Source organism: Chionomys nivalis, chromosome 15 (assembly GCF_950005125.1).
Source record: "Chionomys nivalis chromosome 15, mChiNiv1.1, whole genome shotgun sequence".
Lineage (NCBI taxonomy): Eukaryota > Metazoa > Chordata > Mammalia > Rodentia > Cricetidae > Chionomys > Chionomys nivalis.
The window spans coordinates 51,472,972-51,489,752 of record NC_080100.1 but is presented as its reverse complement, the minus strand read 5'-3'; the positions used below and the strand labels follow the sequence as shown (position 1 = coordinate 51,489,752).

At 47.5% G+C, this 16,781-nt stretch overlaps 1 protein-coding gene across 2 annotated transcripts in view; it reads left to right on the top strand.

Annotated features, from left to right (window-relative positions):
• The first annotated feature begins 3,629 nt into the window (after positions 1–3,629).
• The window catches only part of Lhfpl2 (LHFPL tetraspan subfamily member 2), a 160,526-nt gene continuing 147,374 nt past the window's right edge, over positions 3,630–16,781 (top strand). The window contains exon 1 of one of the 2 annotated variants that reach the window (XM_057790115.1): positions 3,630–3,806. The gene's annotated coding sequence lies outside the window, so the exon portion shown is untranslated. Of the gene's footprint in view, positions 3,807–9,567; positions 9,789–16,781 lie in introns of those variants that run through there. The other variant, XM_057790116.1, reaches the window with a different exon arrangement.

Genomic DNA, 16,781 nt, shown 5'->3' with positions numbered 1-16,781 from the left:
CACTGACAGCTGCACACCTTGGTGATGGAATTTCTAGAAAAATAGAGAAGTTTCTTTTGTATATTTAGATTTAATTTTTATCATTGTCTTAACACCTGCCAACACCAGCGCCCAAGTTCAGATGCGGAATTTCATGATGACTTTGAATGGGCTGTTTCTGTGGTCACGAAGGTGGCCTCTGTCTCAGATAGTGCTGATCTTGTACAAAGTAGAGCCCTTTAGGTCTTGGTGTTCAAACTTGCCTTTTCTCAATGCTTATTTGTAGAAGAAAATGATAGATGTGTAGAATTTCAGATAGCTTATTCATGTAATTACATCCTGAGAGCAGCAGAACGAGCGGTTTTCAGTCCGCGTCTTCTCGCAGTGCCCACCACAGACCTGTAACTCCGCCTGACTCCTGGATCCACTAACGATCCTCCACTCTGGGTCTTCAAAGGGGACTGATTTCATAAATCTATGTCCTTTACGATGATATCATTTTAGGAAATAGCAGCCTTTCACAGCTGTGTGTGTTAGGGGTCTATTTAAGAAGCTGATTTTTACAATGAGCAGGGAAATTGAAGCTAATCGATATTCAATATGCTGATGGTCAGAAAATAGATTACCTTCCTGTGAAAAAAAAATGTGTATTTTCTTTAACTCCCATACCGGTTCGCACTCTGAAAGAATACAATGCAGAGTTCATACACGGAAAGCTCTCTAGCCTGGCCGATGGGGTGCCGTGTCCAGATGTTCAGAGAGCAGAGACATCTGTGCAGGCAAGTCAGTTTGCAATCATGCTCTTCAGCCAGACTCCACTGTAATTTTACCTTATGACCTATCCAAGTGGCTCATAATCATTTTCTCCCGAGGCCTCCTTGTCATTTGACTAAACTTTGTAGATACTCTTTAATTCCCTCCTCGCTCATGCCTTCCAGTGTTTTGTGAAAATTTGACCCAAGCTCATGACAGGAGCAGCGCTGACAACACCCCAGGGTTCCTGCTCGGGAGTCCTTCTCCAGGGCTTCCTTTCCAGGTACTTGGTCCTGGCATTGTGGTGTCTCTCCCTTCATTTCCCACTAAGTGTGATTTTATCTCACCTTCAGATCCGTATCATCCTCGCTGCAAATGCTGGCTTTGATGTTAGTGCGAGTGGCTGTACACATGGTTGAGAGGTGGGGAAAGTTCATGCTTCATTTCCCAGGCGGATCTTCTACAAATTCAACAGAGAGTACCAACTGGGCCTAAACACCCTAATTTATATGTCCCAACAGGTATTTACTCTGCCAGCATTGTGGAAGAGGCGAAGGCTGGGGCTGGAGAGGTGGCTCAGAGGTTAAGAGCATTGCCTGCTCTTCCAAAGGTCCTGAGTTCAATTCCCAGCAACCACATGGTGGCTCACAACCATCTGTAATGAGATCTGGTGCCCTCTACTGGCCTATAGGATATATATAGGCAGGATACTGTATACATAATAAATAAATCTGTAAAAAAAAAAAAAAAAAAAAAGAAAGAAAGAAAAAAAAAGAAAAAGAGGCGAAGGCTGCAGGCTACAGAGTGTGCCCTTCAAAGAGACTGAAACACAGGAGGCACCAATCCCAGCTAAATACATAGGAAACATAAATTACCTCCAAATGCCACAAAACAAGTAATGTTCAAACACCCACAACCCACGACGGAAATCATTTTTCCATTTCTTCCCGTTCACTGACACTTCTCCAGGGGCTTTCAATAGTCTCTGACAGAAGCTACAGCTAGCAGCTCAACGGATGTGTGGATCACAGTGTGATCTACCTGGGAGCAGAGAGCATTCTCTACTCTGCAATGCATAACAAATGACTTCACCCATGACTGTTTCTGTGTAGGGAGGGCTTCTGATAAAATGGAGGTAGTAGTACCACTTGATATTCAGATGTTCCTGGCACATTGGAACCACCAACGGACAAGAGCCGCCAACGTGCGGGGGCTCGGGGACTTAGATTGCATGCGGTTGTGACTACACAGTATAGAGTTTGCTGCTTATTTGCTCTGTGTTCTCTTCGGAGTTGATCTAGCCAAGCGCGATAACCTTAAAGAATTTACAGGAAGAGGGTGCAAGACAAAAGTTTCTCTTTTTAAAATTTGTTTTGTGTTTCTTCTCAACTCAGCAACTCAAACAACTCTCCCACAATTACCTTCATCTTTTTATAAAGGTGAAGTCTTATATTTACTGTGATATTTATTAGGAATTTAGCGGGTATGTTCTTTTGAATGGTTGTTCTTGCTAATTCTCTGCTTGTAATGCTATGTAGAGTTTTGAATAATTTATTCCTAACCCGTCAGCCCTCTTGTTATTTCTAGCATGTAATTTTGCGAAATAGCAAGAATACTTAACGCACTTTCGTAGCAGAATGTCTCTCTGAAAGCTTCTCTTTCAATGAAGTCAACTGGGATTCATCTATGGGAGATGTCATGGGAACAACATCAGCAACTTCAGCATGGATACAGGCACAGACCTTCTAGGACCCTTTCTGGACAGAGCAGTTGCATCAAGATGCATTTGTGCTTGAAGTTGTTAATTGGTGGCAACCTCTGCATGTGAAGCACCACAAACTGTCTCCATCTCATTTGCATGTTTCCTCTCCAACCAACCGTCACGGGTGACTTCACGTAGGCTATCTACAATACCGTGAATGGGCCAGCTGTGGCCATGGCTTTCAGTAGTGGAGTTTCCAAAAAACATTATTTTTCTTTTCTTGGCAAAATGCCTCAGGTTTCTCACGTAGGAAGTGGCCTGCTGAGTGGTGTTCCAGAGCCATGAACCTGTAAGGTTGTTCAGATAGGTGTGAGTGCACACAAACGGAGACGGAAGGCAGGAGGGAGCCACTGAAGTGGACAAATTCAGGTGGGCTCGGAAATAGCGGGTTAAGTGCAAAGACTTCAAGAGCAAAAGGCCCATGCAAACTGCGCCTGACAGGGAAGAAAACCCAAACCGACTGGGTCTGTGCCTTGATGTATAGAAGCATCTCAGACAATTGTTTGAGAGTTTGGGGGGAAATTTGGTGGGGGTGGGGGGATACAAAGGAAGATTTCTTGGCTGAGCTCTGTCCTTACACAATGAATGCAGACGATTCAACCCCTGACTGTTTGACTGTCTTTTGCTCCCACCCCTGGGGGGGGGGGGGTGGCGAGAAGTTGGTGGGTCTCCTGTCTGGACAAGGATCCCTTTCAGAATGGCTAAAATGCCTTCGATATCCATCGAAAACTATCTTGAGTACGGGGAGAATGTGTCTGGACGCAAGCGCCAAAGCTGGGAATATAGTCTGTGACTGCTTGCACAGTTTCCCCAAATAGAGAGCAGGACCTGGAAATTGCAGCCCCCTCTCCAGCTTGCGGTTCTCCAGGGCCACCAACCAATGTTCTTCCCGCCCCGCCGGATCCGGTCCAGGATCAGGGCCCCAGAGAATGCTCCTCCAAAGTGCGTGAGGATGGGACCCGGCAGGGCTCCGGGACCCCTCTCGCCGGGATCCCGCGTCGCGCACACCATTCCCAGCCCTGCAGGACCTCCCCCCCCTCCACGGAGGCTGGGCCTCGCCGACCCCTCCCCGTGCGGCGGCCGGAGGCGGGGATGCTGAGTGGCAGCGGCCGGCCTGACTGCGAGGTTCAGCCGCCTCCTCCCGCTGCGCCCGCCCCTCGGCCTCCGCCCCGGCGCCGCCGACCCTCGGGTCTGCTCCCGCCCTCGCCCGTGTGGGTCCGCAAGGGCCAGATCGAGGCGGCAGCGAGGTGGCTGCACGGAGAGCCCGGCTGGGGAAGGCTTCATGCTCCCGGCTCAGAGCGTCCCCGGCCAGGTAGGCGAGGCGCGGGGAGCCCGGGAGGGGGACGGTCCCGGACAGCGCACGGGGGCGCGGCGGGACAGACGGTGGGTGCCGGAGCGGGAAGGATCCGCTGTAGCGCCGGCAGCAGACGTGGACGAAGTTGAGCGTGGAACTGCTTCTTCTGGGGGAGCTGCAGGAGTCCCCCGCCAGTCCTGCTCCGTGCCGCGTGGGTCTCACTGGCCACAGACCCCAGCTGCATCTCAGACCCGGGCTGCATGTTTTTTTGTGGCAAGCACAGAGACCGGGGGTGAGGGTTGGAGAGGAGGTGGGCGGGCGTGGGGGTGAGGGGAGTACACCATATCTGGGGCGGGTGAAGGACGAGGTTTTATGCAGTTCCTACCCCCGCCCGGCTCCCTTCTCTCTCCGGCTATTCGCGATCTCGTGCTCTCTGAACTAAGAAAAGCGAAAAGATTTTCTCCAAGCCGGCTTAACTTTTCTGTTATTTCAGGAGCTTCAGAGGTTTTTATGGAAGTCCGTTGTGGAGTGTGAGAAAGGCAGAAACTCTCACCCTCATTCCCAATCCCGGGGAAGCTCCCTGTATTTTTGTGCCGTGATTGTTTGTGCTTGTAGATTACAGCTGGTGACCCATATGGAAAAGTGGAACCACTGCCCGCGAGTGTGTGAAGCCAGAGGGCGGCGAGGTGTGGGGGAGCCATAGAGTAACCCAGACTTCCTTCGAAGGGACTTTCATTCTCTGAGAGCTCTCCCTGCCCAGATGGAAGAGAAGACAGGAGAACTTATCTTGCTTTTTCTGATGCTCTCCTAATCACTTTAAAAACTCCTTTTCAAATTAAGATAGAGAACACATTCGCGACGATTAAATCATTTAGAGACGGGGAGGACAAAAATTCTTCTGCAGTCAAGATTTCCATCCAGCCTGTGTTGGAAATCTGATCTTGATGAGCTAATATTCGAAAGGGTTAAAGCAATACAGAACAACATCTTATTTTGTAATAGTTACCTCCAAGTGGTCACACAGAGCAGACACTGTGGCTTGTGGTCTGTGGCAGGGTAGCATTTTATGGCGGGAGGTGGCGCATTGTGAGTGCAGGAGGATGGGGAGGGGGCTGCTCATTTGTCTTGGAGCTAGGCTGGTTAGGAAGAGTAATTACACTGCAAACAAACATTTGTGAATATAATTTGAGTCATGATACATGAACCCGTCATTTGTCTGGGGGGGGGGAAGGGATCTTTGTAGATGAGAGAAAGTAGTGCCTTATGGGAAAAATGATACACACTGTTTATCCATGTGCATGGCTCACAATTGATAGCACCTGCTAACAGCAGAGATAGGGACTTAGAGATTTTGCTGCCTGCAGGGGTTGAGCAAGACAGGGAGGAAAATCTACAGCAGGAAACGGTCAGAAAACAATGAATTGAAAACTTCAAGAGTGTGTGTGTGTGTGTGTGTGTGTGTGCAAAAGTTGTGTCCGTTTTCTGTATTATCATCACTGCAAAGAATTGCCAACATAGGAGGATTAAAATTAAGGAGACTCACAGGACTGGGAGCTGGCTCGGTCATTAAGAGCTCTTGCTGCTCTTCCAGAAATCCTGAGTTCATTTTCTAGAACCCAACTCAGGTAACTCACAACTGTCTAGCTCTACCTCCTGGGGATCCAGTGCCTCTGTCTCCATAGCTACTTGCATTCATGTGCACATACCCAAATGCAGACACACATCTAGACGGAATTGAAAATCAATCTTAGAAAAAGTCTTTAGACGACTCGGATTCAGTCTGTCGAACTCATTGTGTGAATCCTATGTGAACATTTGGCAGGCTATTTTCTTGTTCTCAGCCTTGGTCCCCGTGTCTATAAAATAGTGGTGGTATGTCTGGAACAATGGCTCTGGTGTTAAGAGCTCTCGTTGCTCTGTCATGAGGACTGGAGTTCTGATCCCAGTACCCACATCAGGTGGCTCAGAAATGCCTGTAACTCCAGCGCCAAGGCATTCCATAGCCTCTTCTGGCCTCCAAAGGCACCTGCTCATACATGTGTGCCTACATACAGATACACACACACACACAATTAAATCCCAGAGATGGCACCGCAGTTAATAGTGCTTACTGCTTTCTAGAGAACTGGATTGAATTCCCGCCACCAGCGTTGGGTAGCTCATAACTGTCTGTAGCTCCAGCTCTTAGGGATTGGATACCCTCTTCTGGCCTCTGCAGGCACTGCATTCATTTGTACAAACTCATACATTGATACACAAATATCCACAGAATTAAAATGCTAATAGTAAAATAACCAAAGTTTTTGAAAATGGTAGTAACGAGTTCAAGTCAGAGTCCTTGGAAGATTAAGCGATATCTTTGGGGCTTGAGATGGTTTCCTATGCACAGTGAATGCTCAGAAAATGTTAACAATTGTCAGCACTCTGAGTCCCCAGGGTTAGGGGAATGTGAGGATACCCTGATTTTCAGATGAATGACTGAGTTGAGCCATGCCTCTGATGGTCCATACCTAGAAATACCCACTCTTTCTAGAACTTTCAGACTCCATTCTTTTGGTCTCTCCTGGTGAGCCTTTTCTGGACCACCTCTTCTAGGCGTTTTGTAGTGCAGTATCTATGTGTCCCTGAGAGCTGGCGTGCAGAGGGCTCATCATTCCAGGTCTGTGATCTTTGTGCTGGCAGATTCTCAGGTCCCCATATCCCTTCAAAATAAATATCCATGTTTTATTTGGAAAGAAAACAACTTAAAAACTCAATAGTGGTGAACATGATAAACACTGCCCAAGAATGCTAAAATCAATGTTATACTCAATGCTTACTAGTCTTAGAAAGATACAGGAGGTCTGTAAATGCCCAATTTCCAAATTTTACTAAAAACAAAACAAAAAACCAGGCTTAAGGTATGCCTTGAGGTTGTAGACACCTGAGAGCAAAGTGAACAGAGATGCCCTTAACATAACAGTTATTTCTCGAGGATGGGAACTGTTCCCTGTGTTCCTCCTCCTCCTGATGAGGGGTGGTAATATCACTTTGTTCGTTTGTTCATTCATTTATCCTGTCATTCAGCTGATGTTTTTGAAGCTTCTCCAGTAGGACAGGTTCTGAAGCCTCACTGTACTTTCAAAGAGCTCCACAGGGTGTGGACAAGGTAGCCAGTGCCATAATGCAGGAATCCTGGCTTCATAGGAGTGGGGCCAAGAGAACCTTGGAGATTGGGCTTTCCCTAGAGAGCGGCCTTGGGGATGGGGACTTCCGGGAGGGAGCACTTGTGAGGACCCCATTTGGAGAAAGATGACGAAGAGTAGTTGAACTGGAGCCTTCTAGAGGTATGTGCAACCTGGTGCTGGCTGCAGAGACAGGAAGAAAAATTGGGTTTTCAGACAGAGGATGAAAGAGGGCCGGGACAGAGTGTGTCGCGTGGCTGCAGGGCTGCAACCTCCCTCCGTCACCGGGTCTGTTGAGCGCAAAAGCGAACAAAGGCATTCTTAACAAAACAGTTATTTCTTGATCCGGTGACTGCTCTGTGTGGCTCCTTCTAATTTTGGGGGTGTGTTCAGTTTTTTCATTTGCCCATTCATCTCTCCTGTCATTCAGAAAAATGTCTTTTTAGTGCTGCAGGTGAGAGCCCTTTGTGTCCTGTGACCGAAGCTTTTGAAATGTCGTCTCCTTTCAACAGGCCCAAGTGGGAATAATTAAGCTCCTGACCCTTGGCCTCCATGGCCAACCTCAGACTGATGCCATCCTGCAGGCTTGAAGGGATCTGTTTTCTTTGAACTGGAAGACCTGTGGTCCACACAGAATGGCTCTGAGTGTGTTTAGTACTGAGGGTGTGCAGCTAAGGAAATGGATTCCGCCCCTGCACATGTATGTTGCGGCAGATGTTTGCATGTCCCTATGTCCAGATGTTGAAGCCAGACACCAGGAAGGAAGGCCTCCAGGAGGGGCTTAGGTTTCAGTGAGGTACTGAGAGTGGGTCCCCCGTTCTGAGCTCTTCTTTCCTTCTGAGGACACATTGAGGGAATAGTGTGTATTTTTTAAGACCACCTGGTCTATGATATTTCTCAATAGCAGCTTGAACATTCTAGCACACACGCATGCACTTGTGCCCACACACATACACACACACGATGACCTTCACTAGCTAAGATTATGAGTGAGATTTGTGTATGTCTACACTACCCTGAATTAATTTAAAAGGTATGTTATCCATCTGTTTTCTCAGTTTAACCTTAAACCACCAACTAGGTCAAGAGAAACAACCAGCTCCGACGTGAAGGCTTGGTTGGCCAGAAAGGGGAACCCTGGTGTACTTTTCCTGTTCTTCACGTGACTTTGTTCTGATTTTGATTCAATAGCACATCCTATTCATTAGGCGGTTTTTATGGACACTAATCAAATATTCTGAGGAACTCGAAGAGGGCTTCAGAGCTGTTTGCTTGGGGTGAACTTGTTAGTTTTACCCAAACTTTAAAAACTTTATGTGGTTTATGAAACAGTGGGCGCTGAACCCTGAGCTCAGTTCTAACACTTACATGCAGAGCATCGGGCATTTTACACCATTTCTAAGGAACGACACTTGGCACTAGTGAGGCAATAGCAGCGGTACAGAAAGTTTATCCTTTCCTCATGAGGAGAATTTCAGTTAGGAATAATCAGCCTGAGGCTGCGGAACCCCGGCTAATACACGGAAGTGGCAGCCACATGCTTCTCTCCTTGTTGGTGGAAGACTGGCAGCACCTGTCTCAGAAGTGCGTTTCCCCGCCTCGGCTCCGCGTGCTCTGCACATCTGTGCTCTGTGTTCTCTCTGATGGGCAGTGCCAGGCTTCTCCAAGCCTCATGTTCAAGAAGGGAACAAGCTTATCAACTGCTTTTTTTTTTTTTTTTGTGGGGTGTGTGTGTGTGGCTTCCTTGGGGGGTTATTGCTGTTCATTTAAATTTCATTTGCGGAATCATTGAAAGGGTGCCAAGTTGACCCCATGACTGTGTGGGATCGCAGGCATGCTATTTAACTTGTGCACAACCCTGTCCCCTCTCCTTGCCGTGGAGTTAGGCTAAGTCCAGTGTGGCCTGATGGATCATCGTCTGTCTGTGTAACCCGTTTGGTACCTTGCCTCCCGCCCTCCACTGGGTTGGAAGGAAATCGGCTAGAGTTTTAACTGGTTATCTTGGTATTTCTGTCTAATTGATAAAAAGGCCTGACTTAAGTACTTTTTAGGCAAGCTAGGGGGTTTGGGGAGTTTGGAATTGTTGCTGCCTTCAGGAGAACCCGAGGCAGCAGAGGGTCTGAAATAGCTTCTGCAAGCCCTTCCCGCATGCCTGGAAAGTTTAGAGGGGCTCTCTTTCTTCTGCTGGCTCTATTATTCAGCATTTTCTTTCTTTCCTGCAGAGCTGTGCTGTCAGGGGCTCCTGGAGTTCAGGCTTCCTTTCTTTGGCCAGGCAGTGCTGGACTGAGCAGGCGTGTTATTTTCCAGCCCTGGCGGCAGCGAGCCAGGTGTTTAAGGAAGGTTCTGACTGCATCGACAGTGGCCTCTTCCATCTGCAGATAAGTGGCACCTGGTACACACTGATGAAGGCCAAAACAACTTCTTAAAAAGTTGGGTCCCGTCCCCCCCCCCACCCCCGCCTTGCCTATACCAATCAAGTTTTAGGAACTGAAAAGTCATACATTGGATCGGTCAATAGTGTCTTGCATTTTATAAAGGCCTGAGGTTCGTATACTAAACACACCCTTTGGAAAAACATGGCTCACGACTTTGAAAATCATTTCAGATCATGCTCTTTTCGTGGAACTGGCCAATAGTCCGCCTCGAAGACATCTGTGTACGGTGAGGCCCATCAGTGGATGTTCTGAACGTCACTCTTTCTCGCCCTCATCCTCGAAGGCTTCCCTAGGGATGGAACTCTACTAATTTACTGACTACGCAGATCCACGCTGTGACGGGGCACAGCGTGCCTCTTAATAGGGGTCTGTAGGTCAGCTTTCATCCAAGTCTTCATTTGGTAAGTGGGTGTGCTTAGGGTGTATGGGCTGCTCATGTGGGTTTTTTCCAGCTTATGCCTAGGTCCGTGGTTCTTTAAATTAGTGAAGGAAGGGCAGAATCCAAAGAAGCAGAAGGACTGTGTGGAATTCTTAAGCTGTGGCACAAAGTCAAGAACCGTAGGTGGGGACAGCACCGGCCAAGAGGCCACACCACATCAGATAATGACCCAAGTAGTTGTGATGATGTTGAAGGGGTGGCAGTTTCTGCGCACACCTTGTGTGACCGGCTGGCCAGGGCTATTTAGGATAGATGATCGTCAGATCCACACTGCTCTCACAGCTTTGGATCTAAGAAAATGGTGACCTTGTCACCAGCCACCTTTATCAACAAAGCTTCTAGGATTTAAAACATTAAGAAAAAAATTTTGAATTGCCACCAACTTAAATATATATATATATATATATATATATATATATTTGATTTAAAATATCCTGGCCAGTGGATTATGATCTAAGTATGTCATTATACGTGGTATGAAATTACAGATAGATAAATGGATAGATAGATAGATAGATAGATAGATAGATAGATAGAAATCAAGTTTTAATAATCTTGGCCACAAGACTTGCCATTTCTTCTGTAAATTTTCAGCTTTCTCGGTTCTGGTGTGTCTACCCTGTGCTGATAATTGGTCTGACCTTGTCATCTTTCGAGCCAGCCTTCCCTCAGGGCTCTGTCTGTTTCCTCAGTGAACTTTGCTTACTGGTCACTGAGGTCTTTTGAGGCCTCCCTTGGTGGTGCCCTGCAGGGCCTCTCCTTGTCGGTCCTTTCAAGTCCTCTCAGGAACCCAGGGGACACTTGCAGGCAGCCTGAGGGCAGAGGGCTGAAGTCTGTGCCAAGTTCCAGAGGAAGCTAATCATACCCGTGACCTCGACCTCATTAACTTCATGCTGGAACCCAGAGACCCAGCATTCCATGGCATTGTTTGACTCTGGATTGTCCCTGCTGATTTATGGTCCTGGGACTGTACGCCTGTCTCCTAAGGGAAGGGAGGCAGAAGTAGAGCCAGATGCCAGTGTGACTGACAGGCAGCACTTCCTGACTCCTTTTGACTCCCTCGGAAGGGGACTCTGGAGTGTCATCCAGTCATTGAGCCAGGCTGAGGGGGATTTGGCCCCAGACAAAGCCGGACTGACAGGCCTGGAGTGAAGAGTGGGAGGAGCAGCAGAGGCCTGGGAGAATGGGAGAGCTGTGTGGGCTGCTGGTCCACGGGCGGGCTGCCGGGAGTGACAGCAGTAAACCCTCACCAGGAACTCTCTTCCAGCAGGGCGGGTGGGGCTGGAGAGTCTCTGCATTTCTAGCAAGTTCTCTTGGTGGTGCTGCACCTGGTGTGGCGAAGCTGAAGCTGTGAAGGCCGAACCTTGCCTGGCCAGAGCCTGTGGAGTCTGGCTTGGAACAGTTTGCCTGCTTTTACTGGGATGGGATTGAGGGCCTCGAAGCTCTTTTGGGGGCCCTGTGGCCTGCCAGGAGCAGCTGTGCAGAAATTGTCCTTAAGGTAGGGCAGGGCAGTTCTGAGGTCTTTGTGGTGTGGTATAATATGGCTGTTGGGTGACTTGGTTCGGGCTAAATCCATTGCCTTGCCTGTTGGTTGTGCCACAAGTTCAGAGAAAGAAGACTCTAAGTTCCTTCAGTTAAACCTGCATTTTTCCCACACACCCTGTAACTTTGAAGTTATGTGCTTACAAAGCATTTTCAAAGTTGCCCATTGTTTCCCCGAGCTTTATTCTCAACCTTGCTGAGCTCTCTGCTGGGTGCTGGCTAGATATTTGCATTCCCAGGCCCTCCCCTGGGGTTCTGACCTATAGTTTTGGACTGGGTCCTGAGAACCCACGTTTTGTAAACAAACCTTCTTCTAAATGGCTTTTAGAATCAGGCGGAGCCTGAGACATTGGCCAGGCACTGGGCCAGCCTCACCTGCTCCTCTCCAGATTGTGAAGAGCTGGCCTGGCCCCGCAGGGGAGCTGCCTCCAGTCTTGTTTTGACACTCTTGCCCTTAAGAAGAAACTGATAGTTTGAGTGGTACCAAATCAGAGAGCACTGTGTCAGCACCGTTCGAAGTCACTTCCCCCAAAGCCTTTATTTTTAGGAATGTTTAGGAATGGGCGCTGATTACCAAGGGCTTCCAGGACTGGGGGTGGGGGTCGTTCTCGTAGATAACCGGGTTGTAAGCATTGTGCCTCTGCAGGCTTTGAAGGCTGTCTCATTACTGAGGTCCCCATCCCCTCCCCCATGTTGACTCAGATCCTTGAGATAAAGAGCATCTCTGTCTGAAGTAATGGGTGGACAGAAGAGACATCAAAGGCTCCCCATCCTCCGCGAACCAGCTGGGATCTGATCTAAGTGACCCGGGAGACTGAGGCAGCGGTCTCGTCCATCATTATAACAACGCCAACCTCCGCTTCTACAGATATGCTTTGACTGCACCTGAAGGGTGGCGTCAGCATAGGAAGCATCTGAAGTGGGAAATAGTCTGTGTGCTGGCATCAGGGTGGATGCAGCAAGAAGAGTGGGCACCACGGTGCGGGGAGCCAGCACAGGGTCTCTGAGTTGCAATATGCACAGGTCCTATGGGCAGGAGATCTGGTATTAGCAGCATTCCTTGATGTGCCCTGGGTGTCCTCAGTGCTCCTACGCTACCTGTGGACCTGTGACACACAGTGAGGTCCTTCAGCTCCCATGTGGTCATGATGCGAGGGCCATTCCCTGGAAACTGAATATCCAATCCACTTCTTCATGGTCAATGTTGATCTGAGTGCTTTGGATCCCATTTCCCCACTTCTTATGAAGAAAAGCAAGAGCTGTGAAAATATAGATGTGAGAATTGGTCTCCGTCTTAGAGAAACATGCTTTGCTCATGAATGAGAAGTGGGAGAAGTTCCCAGAGTAAGACAGGTAGCCTGGGCTTTTCTTGGTCCTGGAATACTTGGTAGATCCTGGGCTTTGGTGTCTTTGTGACCATATGTTTTGTTCTGTGCTCCCAGAAGTATCTTGTCTCTTTGGCAAGACCAAGTGTTTCCTTGCTGGAGCACTCAGATTCGGTGCCTAGGTAGAAAAAACAAAACAAAACAAAACAAAACAAAAAAACCCATCATGAGAGAACAACATGTCTGCTTGCTGGAAATGCAAAGTGGAGACTTTTCTTGGGAAGATGCTGTCCCTGTGGCCTTCCTTTGCCACACCAGGGGTAAACTGGGCTTTTCTGTGCAGTGTTTCTGCAGGCCTAGGAACTGCTCCAAACCTCCACAAAACCAGAGCTGTGTTTTTCTTTTGAATCGAAATGGGTTTCAACTGAGTATGAAGTCTTGCCCTCAAAGTCCGTGCTGGGTTATAGACTAGGCCAGCTCTGGACCCTGCATTTAAAACACCATCCCAGCTCTCCTAAAATAGCTGCAGGGGTTTTTGCATCTGCAGTACTTTTTGGTTTATGACTGACTGTTGCTGCTTCCAGGGCATCCCATTTTGCCGCTGTTCCTTTTGCTAGCATGCTGTTGGCTTGTGTTCTAGCTTTACGCATGCTTCCTTGCCTCACATGCTGGGAGAGGTTTCTCCAACTTCTCTGAATCAGCTCTGCGAAGACTCCTGGGTCAGGTTGTCTTCATTTTGGCTTCTGTTCACTGTTTCTGGGGCCCAACTGCTGCCTGTTCCCTTCTCTGTCTCTGGTCTTTGAGCACCCTCAGGACAGGAAACCTGACATGTGTTCATTCATATGTCTTCAGTCACAGTGAAGGTCAAGTGCAGACCATATAGGAGGCCTTAATCTCTATAACTTCAGGGGATGCAACCAAGACACAGGTAGGTTAAGTACTAGACATTGAGCTAACATCAGGACTCCAACCCTTTGGTCAAGTGACATTGGCCAGATCTTCTGCCAAGAAGCCATAACTATGACTTGTAAGTCTCTACTGGGACCATTAAATGAGATGCGCCAAGTTGACACATGTGCCTTTTCCATTGTTTTTCAGGTAAATGAGAAAGCAGACACTTGAGTTCACAGATGGTCTGGCATTTCTGCCATTAAGAGACACTTCATATAGATAAAAGTTGGTTCCTGGGTTCACTCATGTATAGCTAGGTTGTCTTAGAATAGCATGACAGTCTGTCTTGGTAGCCATCCGAAGTTCTTAGTCACTGGAAAGAGATAGTTAAAGGAAGGGTAACGTACTCGCTGAGAAAGCTAGAAAGTGGTCCTCAGCCCCTGTTGCATTGTAAGTCACCTGGGGATGCTTGCCCAAGCGGCTGTTATGGCTTGAATGTGAAATGTCCCCCTCGGGCTCATGTGTTGAACAGCTGGTCTTTCACTGGGTAGCTCTATTTTGCTGAGTTCTAGAAACATTAGGAGGTAGGACTGAGCTGGAAAAAGTAGGTCATCGGGGGCATGTCCTTGAGGGTAAAATCTTATCATTTCCCTTCTGTATCTGTCTGGCATGGGCATACAGCTTCCTCTTCTCTATGTTCCTGCCGCCATGATGTTCTGCCTCATCGTAGGTCCAGGGTCAATGAAGACAAGGACTGGGCACTGAAATCTCTGAACCTGTGAACCCAAGTACATCCTTCTTCTCTTATGTCTGTCAGGCGTCTGGTCACAGAATAAAAACGAAAAATGAAAATAAAATGTTTAATTCACAGGCTTCCTCCTTGGTTTTGCCAACCTTCTCATTCTTCACCGTTTGAAGTAGTGAGTGTTTTCATTTCTTCTTTTAGTACCAGGTCAAAATCTCACCCATTCTTATCCAACTATCTAGAGAAAGGTTCTTTGGTGTATGGCTTCCCCTAGCTGTCCAACAGAGTAGGCAGTGTTCTATCTACATAACTCCATGCCCTTTCAGCGTTGAACTCAGCTTCCTTGCTCCTTAGGCTGTCATCTTCCATCTCCTGTGGTTCCTGACATGGAACAGATGTTCAATTATCAAATAAGTAACAGTCAGAAGAAAAACTAAACTGAGGTATAGCATCCTACTCCTCCAACCGCAAGACACAATGTGTTTCTAAAATACATAATTTGTAGAGTGTCTTGTAGATTAATTACTTGGCCGTGTGCATAATCTCGTTAAATCAAGAAGAGTTTTGATTCTTTTCCTGATTGGAAAGGATGGGAAGGTAGGATTTTGTCTGCTTCTTGAATACTGTGACATCGGTCATGGGGCAGAATGGGGTCATACGCAGCCAGCACTCTTGACTGTCCTTGGAGAAACATTGTCAATCAAGACCCATAAGACCCATCAAGCATTGACATGTGGACCAGCACTCAGTCTTGCATCTGCATGTGTAGGCCTATGGGAACAGACATGAGGTTTTCCAACTGGCTACCCAGGAAGAAATAAAAAGCCCTTCAGGGACTCAGGCATTTGTTTCAAACTATAGATTTTGATTGTTGTGATAGAAGCAGTGGGCCAGAGCTGGACACCTTGGGATAAGGCAACTTTATCCTGTGAATTGAGAGCACCTTCCCAAGTGGTTCACCTAAGTGTTGGAGTCAGAATGGGAGCGACATCCTTCCAGGAGCTGGGGGTGACTGAGTTCACTGAATCATGGGAGTGTTACTTAAATCTAATCAAGACTGTTGCCATGAAGGGGAATGTGACCTTGAGGTTTTATCCATTCTTCTGACTTCTCATCTTGCCCCTGCAGTAGCTCAACTCAGGGTCTTTCCCAGTTGCTTTTCTGGGTGTGTGCTGGCAGGCACATGGGGAGCGCCCGACAGTTTATAGTGAACAGTGAGCATCTCCGGTGGGGTGGGGCTGACTTTCAGAGAATCTCATTTTATTCATTAAGATTCTTAGCAGGTCGGGAAAACAACAAGCAGACCAAGGCTAGAGAGATAACTAGGGCATTTAGAGTGTCCTGTTCTAAACTGCTCTTGCAGAGGTCAGATTGGTTCCCAACACCTACATAGGGCAGCTAGCAACTGCTTACCACTTTGGCTCCAAGGAATCTGGTGACCTCCTCTGGCCTCCACAGGCGCTGCACTCAGATGCGCTGCCCAACACATATACACATGTATGGCTAAAAAATTTAAATCTTAAAAACAGCAAAGTAGGTCAAACCTTCATGTTAATTGGGCTGTCTTTCTCACGGGGCTGGCTGTGTGACATGCCTGGAGGCACGCTTCAACTGGATGACTAGTTAAATCTCAAATCATCCTAATTAGAGAACCCAAGTAATATATCTGGTTGCTAATTTTCTTAAGAGTTTCCGAGTTGGTTCTGTGTGTTTTAGATTTGTATGTTCATTCAGTGAAAGCTTTCTAAAGATGGGGCTGTGGGTGCCTAGTCAGTCCGATTTACAGATCTGGGTCTGTGTATTTCTAATATGACTGTCCTAGCACATTGATTCAAGGATGCTGAAGTGTGGAGCTTTTACTTCTGGGAGAGGTATTTAGAAACAACCAAAGCCATAATAATCAGTGGATGCAGCTACTAGTCTACTAGTTTGGGGTTCCAGGGTTACTAACCTATGGGCTCTGATTTAGTGCTGAGATGATGTCTGGGAGGTAGCAGCAAATACATACATTCTCACATACATATGTGTATACATGGCATGCATACATAAGTATATATATGCGTACATACCTAAACTCTAACCCTTTCCACAATCAGGCTTCATAGTTGTTTTTATTATTTTTTACGTTGTGTTTGTGCATGTGTGTGAGAGACAGAGAGACAGGCAGACACACACAGAGAAAGAGAGAACTTTTCGATGTTGTTGACTCTCCTTCCACCAGTGGGTCTTGGGAATTGAACTCAGGTGGTCAAATGTGAGCATAATGACATAACTACCAAGTCATCTTGCTGGCCCCTTTTTAGTTTTGGTTGTTTTTGTTTGTTTAAGATGTAGCTCCTAACAGAGAAAGCAGTCTCCCAAATAGCCTTTCAAGAGCAGGCAGAGCGGGTTCCCTGATGGACATCTCTGGATTCCATCTGCCTGCCTCTATTTCCAGATCACAATCAATGCA